General features: G+C 34.7%; 1 pseudogene; it reads left to right on the top strand.

Moving 5' to 3' along the window:
• Positions 1-444: 444 nt before the first annotated feature.
• On the top strand, positions 445-1,740 carry LOC114035744 (annotated as a pseudogene).
• Positions 1,741-6,598: the final 4,858 nt, after the last annotated feature.

Below are 6,598 nucleotides of genomic sequence, written 5' to 3'. Positions count from 1 at the left end.
CCATTTTGACCTTATCTTGGTATATAGTGTTTGTATATAGATGTTGGTCTATATATAGTTTCTGAGAGCATCCTGCTTATTGTTTCTTATAGCATAATAGCATTCCATCACAATCATATACAACAACTTGTTCAGCCATTCCCCAATTGAGAAAGAATTGATAGACTCTGAATGCAGATTGAAACATACTTTTTCCTTACTTGCTTAATTTTTCTTATACTTTGTGTTTTCTTTTACAATATGACTGACATGGAAATATGTTTTGCATGATTGTGCATGTATAACTTATATAAAATTGTTTGCCTTCTCAATGATAGGGAAGAGCAGAAAGGGAGAGAATTTGGAACTCAAAAATTAAAAAAAGAATGCTGATAATTGTTTTTACATGTAATTAGGGAAAATAAAATATTAAATTACAGAGCAAGCAACTGAGGAGAGGAGCAGCGGTGGCTGTGGCACAGTGCCATGGCTCAACAGAAGAACCTTGAAGGCTACGTGGGATTTGCAAACAAGTGTACAGAAAATCTGTGAAAAGAGGGTTTGAATTTACGCTTATGGTAGTAGGAGAATCTGAATTGGGGAAGTCAATGTTAATCAACTCATTATTCCTAACAGATTTGTATTCTTCAGAGTACCCTGTTCCCTCACATAGAATTTAAAAAAAAAAAGTACAGGTGGAACAAGCCAAAGTTTTAATCAAAGAAGGTGGTGTTCAGTTATTACTCACAATAGTGGATACTCCTAGATTTGGTGATGCAGTGGACAATAGTAATTGTAGGCAGCTTGTTATTGACTACATTGACAGTAAATTTGAGGATTATCTGAATACAGAATCTCAGGTGAACAGACGGCAGATGCCAGACAACAGGGCACAGTGTTATTTGTACTTCATTGCCCCTTCAGGACATGGCCTGAAGCCACTGGACATCGAGTTTATGAAGCGCTTACATGACAAGGTGAACATCATCCCCCTCCTCGCCAAAGCAGAAATGCTAACCCCTGAGGAATGTCAGTAGTTCAAGAAGCAGATAAAGAAAGAAATTCAGGAGTATAAAATTAAAATATATGAATTTCCAGAAACAGATGAAGAAGAAGAAAATAAGCTTGTTTAAAAGATAAAGGACTGTTTACCTCTTGCTGTGGTTGGTAGTAATACTATCATTGAAGTTAATGGCAAAAGGGTCCGAGGAAGGCAGTATCCTTGGGATGTTGCAGAAGTTGAAAATGGTGACCATTGTGATTTCACAATTCTAAGAAACATGTTGATAAGAACCCACATGCAGGACCTGAAGGATGTCACCAACAACGTGTACTATGAGAACTACTGAAGCCAGAAGCTTGCGGCTGTGACATACAACGGTGTGGACAACAACAAGAACAAGGACAGCTGACCAACAGCCCCTGGCCCAAATGGAGGAAGAAAGAAGGGAGCATGTATCCAAGAAGAAGAAGATAGAGATGGAGATGGAGCAGGTGTTTGAGATGAAGGTCAAAGAAAAGGTGCATAAACTGAAAGACTCAGAAGCCAAGTTCCAGCAGCGTCATGAGCAAATGAAGAAGAACCTAGAGGCTCAGCACAAGGAATCTGAGGATGACAAAGCCAACTGGGAAGCTCAGCAGCATGTTTTGGAATGACAAAACTCTTCCAGAACTTTGGAAAAGAACAAGAAGAAAGGAAAGATCTTTTAAAGCCATTAGTGACCACCAGTTCTGTATTAGTTGCCAATATGGCAGCGTGGACGTCAGTGTTTGTTGGATCCAGTTGACCGATTTTGCACCATTTGCATCCATAATTCCATAATGATGGATTTACCAACATGACAAAGTTTTTTTTTTTCATTCCCTGTTGATGGAGATTAAGATACCTTGAATTGCATAGTGGTGTCAAGTACTTAGAAGGAAACATCTCTGAGCACCTTCCAATTTTTCTTTTTTTAAACAGATATCTTCACTTTAATGCAAGAGAACATTTTACTGTTGTATAATCATGTTCTGGTGGTTCGGTTGTTTATAGGATATTCCAAAATAAAAGAAGTCTGGAAGGTTTGAGTGGAGGAGAAATCATCATACTCTGATACAAACTATGCTTCTCTGTCTCTCTCTGTCTCTATCTCTCTCTCTCTGTCTCTATCTCTCTCTCTCTCTCTCTCTCTCTCTCTCTCTCTCTCTCTCTCTCTCTCTCATTTTCTCTCCTTCACTCTCTCTCTTAGAATTCTCCACAGATGAGAACATGACCTAGTCTAACACAGCTGACTCTCTTTTTTGACACTTCCATTGTTTAAAAGTGCACCTGGAACAAAAAAAAACAAAAACAAACCTATAAGCTTCCAGTGCACCTAAAGCTTTTTATAACAGCCCTTTCTTGTTTCTGATCCTTTAAATATATGCTCTTCTCAATTTAGTGACTTCTTTAGCCAGAAGACTCTCATTACTGCTTCATTTTTGTAATGACATTTAAATTGAGACATTTTATGTATATTGACCCTACTAAAATAAAATATAGTGTCTTTCATATGATAGGAACCAGTGAGTCAAACTTTCCTTTAACTCTGTTTTCACACTTTATGGTAAGTAGCAGGAAATAGGCATTCATAGATCATTTATAGACAAAGATGTGGAGTTAACGACCAACTTGTTTCTATCTGTGTGCAGTTTCTTCCTTATTTTACTAGAAATGGGAATCATGGCCTCTTGAAGAGAAAAAAGCTACCATTCTGCATTTAGCTGTATTCACATATTGTATTTCTGTATTTTTTGTTTGTATTGTAAAACAATACATAATAATAAACAATATTGTGATGTAAAAATTATTAAATTATAAAAAAGCAGAATAGTTAAATAAAAAGGAGGTACAAAAGCTCACTGAAGAAAATTAAAAACTAGAATTGGGCAAGCAGAAGCTAACAGCTCTATAAAACAATAAGAAACAATTAAACAAAGTCAAAGAAAAATAGAGGACAATGTAAAATACCTCATCAGAAAAAAAAAACAGCTGACCTAGAAAGTAAATCAAAGAGTCATTATCAAAAACATGCCATATTCCAGGCTCTCTTCTAAGTGCTTTACAAACATTAACTCATTTCATCCTTACAATAACCATATGAAGTAGGTTGTACTTCCCTGGATATCATAACAACTCCCCATGGTATATGAGTACCTAAAGGTAGCCAGCAAATATGAGTGAAATGTAGAACCAGAGGTTAAAAGTATCATCTTAGAAACAGGATTTTAGGAACAAAAGTTGCTATCTTTTCTGGTCATTCAAAAAAAAATTAGAATTTGCAGTCATGTTTTCAGACAACGCAAAAATAAAAATTTGTAGTTTCAAGAGAAATAAACAGGTAAAGTATATTATGGGATGAAGATAGACAGTCAGTGAACCAATATCAAAAGAATGTTTCAAATAATATCAAAATTCACAAAATGAAAGTTAAATTGCAAAAAAGATAAATATTAGCAGCCATCATTGGAGACCCTAATGTAACTATCTCAGAATTTGACAAATTTAACAGAAAGAGAAACAAAAAGGAAAATACAGAAATGTTAGAGAATTTTGAACAAAAATATGTTTGGCAATTTCTAAATTAAAAATTAGAAATATTTCCCAGAATCACATAATACCTTTACATCAACAATCCATGTGCTAAAAACAGAAGTACTAAACATATAACTTATAGAGTATAAATCAATAAAAAAGAAATTAACACAGAGGAAACAAGCAAAAAAAAAGGCCTAAATGGGAGACACTAATTACACCATAATAATGGTCAGTTAAATGAACAAATTATAGAAACAATTGACAACTGTGTGAAAGAGAATGATAACAATGAAACAATACACTCAAATTTCTGAGATGCATCTAAAGCAGTCCTCAAAAGAAAAAAAAACTCTGAAAACATATTAATGAACTGAAAAAGAACATAAAATTGCACACCAGGCTTCTTTATTAGGTCACGTATTAATCTTTCTAAATTTGTTTTTGGGAAGTTATTCAGTAATCTTTTAAATAGGTGAAAATTCCAACAGAATGATAAGCCTATGTTGTGATTACCTTTCTAAACAGTTGTCTAGCAGGCAGGTTACTAGTAAAATTGTTTTTCCAATCATATAAGATACTTTTGAGAGGAGGTTAGATCCAATAGTCTGTAAGATTCCTTCTAGCTCTAAACCTATGATTCTAATGATAAGATGAGATCTTCTGGACAGATAGAATCTCTGCTTTGCAGTGAGCAGATGAGTCCATCTGCCCAGAAGAGCCATGTTACCTAACCAAAGGGTGGAATGGTCGGTAAATCTGGTTCCCCTACTACTTTGAGGCAATCAGAATAGGTGCCTCCTTGGGATTCCATCCTGTTCCTTCACTGTTTGAACTTGACTGCCTCTCAGGAATGGCAAGTTCCAGGAACAGCCCTTTTCTTTGCTTTTCCTTTCACCAATCTTTTTGCCAGCAAGATCTTTCTGTTTTATGAACTTTTCTACCTAAGTCTTCATGCCAGGTGTAATGTGGTATAATGGCAATTGGTTCTGAATTTTAAATTAGAAGACCAGGATTCAAATTATTAATGTATCAATAATTTGATCATATTTGTATGACAAATCATATGAACAAATAAATGTGAGGGGAAGTGAGAGGAAAGATGTTGAACTACTTGCTTACTCTATACAGTTTATGTGATCAAATCATGTAAACAAATGTGAGTAAGTCACTTGATTTTTCAGGGCTTCATACTGTGTGGAACAGTGGAGAGAGTGTGGAATTATAGTCAGGAATACCCAGATTCAAATTCTCATTGAGTTATGATGACCAAACTTTGTTCTAAAGAAAAAAAAATATGAAAATCATGATGACGTTAATGATAGCTAGCATTTATATAGCTCCTACTGTATGTCAGGTACTATATAAATATTTTCTTATTTGATCCTTAGAAATAGGTGCTATTATTACCACTATTTTATAGTTGAGAAAACAGAGGCAAACAAAGGTTACATGACCTGCCTGAGGTCACACAGCTTGTTAAGCCTCTGAGGCTAGATTTGAATTATAATCCTCCTGACTCTAGGACTAGTGTTCTGTATACTGTGCCACCTATCTGGTAACACCTTCTCCCTAACATCATGATTTCTTTGTAGATGTGAAGGACTATGGATGAGGAATACACACACACACTCACACACACACACACACATACTCACACATACACACATATATACACATATACACATATTTGTGTGTACATATATATGTATGTATGTATACATATATAATCAGATATAGCTGACATGTATTTTAAATATTTGTTGCATTTAGCAGTTCTCTTGATAGGAGAAGGTGAGAGACATATTAAGAAATGAATGTGACATAAAATAAAAGAATTAGTAATAAAAGTAATGTAACAAGAGAAAACATATGCAGGAAGAACATAAAGGTATAAATAAAATAGAAAATTGCAGATAATTTTAGAAAGATATTTACCAAAATAGAACCATTAATTAAGAATGTGAAGAGACCTTAGAAATGAACTACATAGATATTTTCATTTTATAGAAGAGCCAAACAAGGTCCAGGAAATTGATATGAATAAAGTCATACCTATAATAAATAGTAGATCCAGTATTCCAACTCAGGTCCTCTACCTTAAAATCCATTGGTCTTCCCAGTGCACCACAATTTTCCTCAAATATATGAAAATGGATTTAGACTACATTACTAATGGACTCATTCATGGAAACCTAGAAAATAAATTAGTAACCATCAAGAATCAGAATGGCTTAATCAAAATCAGTTGATTATAATCAACTCTCACTTAATTTTTTACAAATTTACAAGACTTGTTGGTATGGAAATTCTATAGACATAGCTTAACTATATTTCAACAAAACATTTTGCAAAGTTATACTTTTGTCATCAGAAGAATAGCATGATAGTGTGGTTGCATAAATGGCCAGATGAAAAGGCCTATTTGTCAATTACTACTTATTTGACCTGGGACAAGTTTCTTCACCTCTTCCTACCTGTGTGTCTGGTAAGAATGTTTCCTTTTTCCACATTTGTTATAGCTAAAGATAGGAAAATAGAGAAAAAAAACATTTATTATGCACTTATTATATACCAGAAACAAATGCAATTTTGCAATGCTTGGGATGTTGTCTTATAATCTCTGGTTTCCTTTAGAATTTAGCTCAGATTACACCTTCTCTTAGAGACCTTTCTCCCAAGAAATTAGGGCCTTCTCTTCTAAGGCTACCTTCCATCTACTTTGTGGGTACACACATGCAACCATACACATATATACTTGTGTGTGTGCGTGCTTTTGTTCAGTCATTTCAGCTGTGTCCAATTCTTTGTGACCCCAATAGAGGTTTTCTTTGTAAAAATACTGGAGTGGTTTGCCATGTCCTTTTCCAGCTCATTTTATAGATGAGGACCTGAGGCAAACAGTTTTAAGTGACTTACCTATGGTCATACAACTAGTAGGAGTAGGAGGCTGGATTTGAACTCAGGACTTTCTGACTCCAGGCCTGGTGTTCTGTCCACTGAGTCATCTAGCTACATAGATAGATAGATAGATAGATAGATAGATAGATAGATAGATAGATA

The sequence above is a fragment of the Vombatus ursinus genome, unplaced genomic scaffold, assembly GCF_900497805.2.
Source record: "Vombatus ursinus unplaced genomic scaffold, bare-nosed wombat genome assembly UNPS02009205.1, whole genome shotgun sequence".
Lineage (NCBI taxonomy): Eukaryota > Metazoa > Chordata > Mammalia > Diprotodontia > Vombatidae > Vombatus > Vombatus ursinus.
This window is presented reverse-complemented; position numbering and strand designations above follow the sequence as displayed.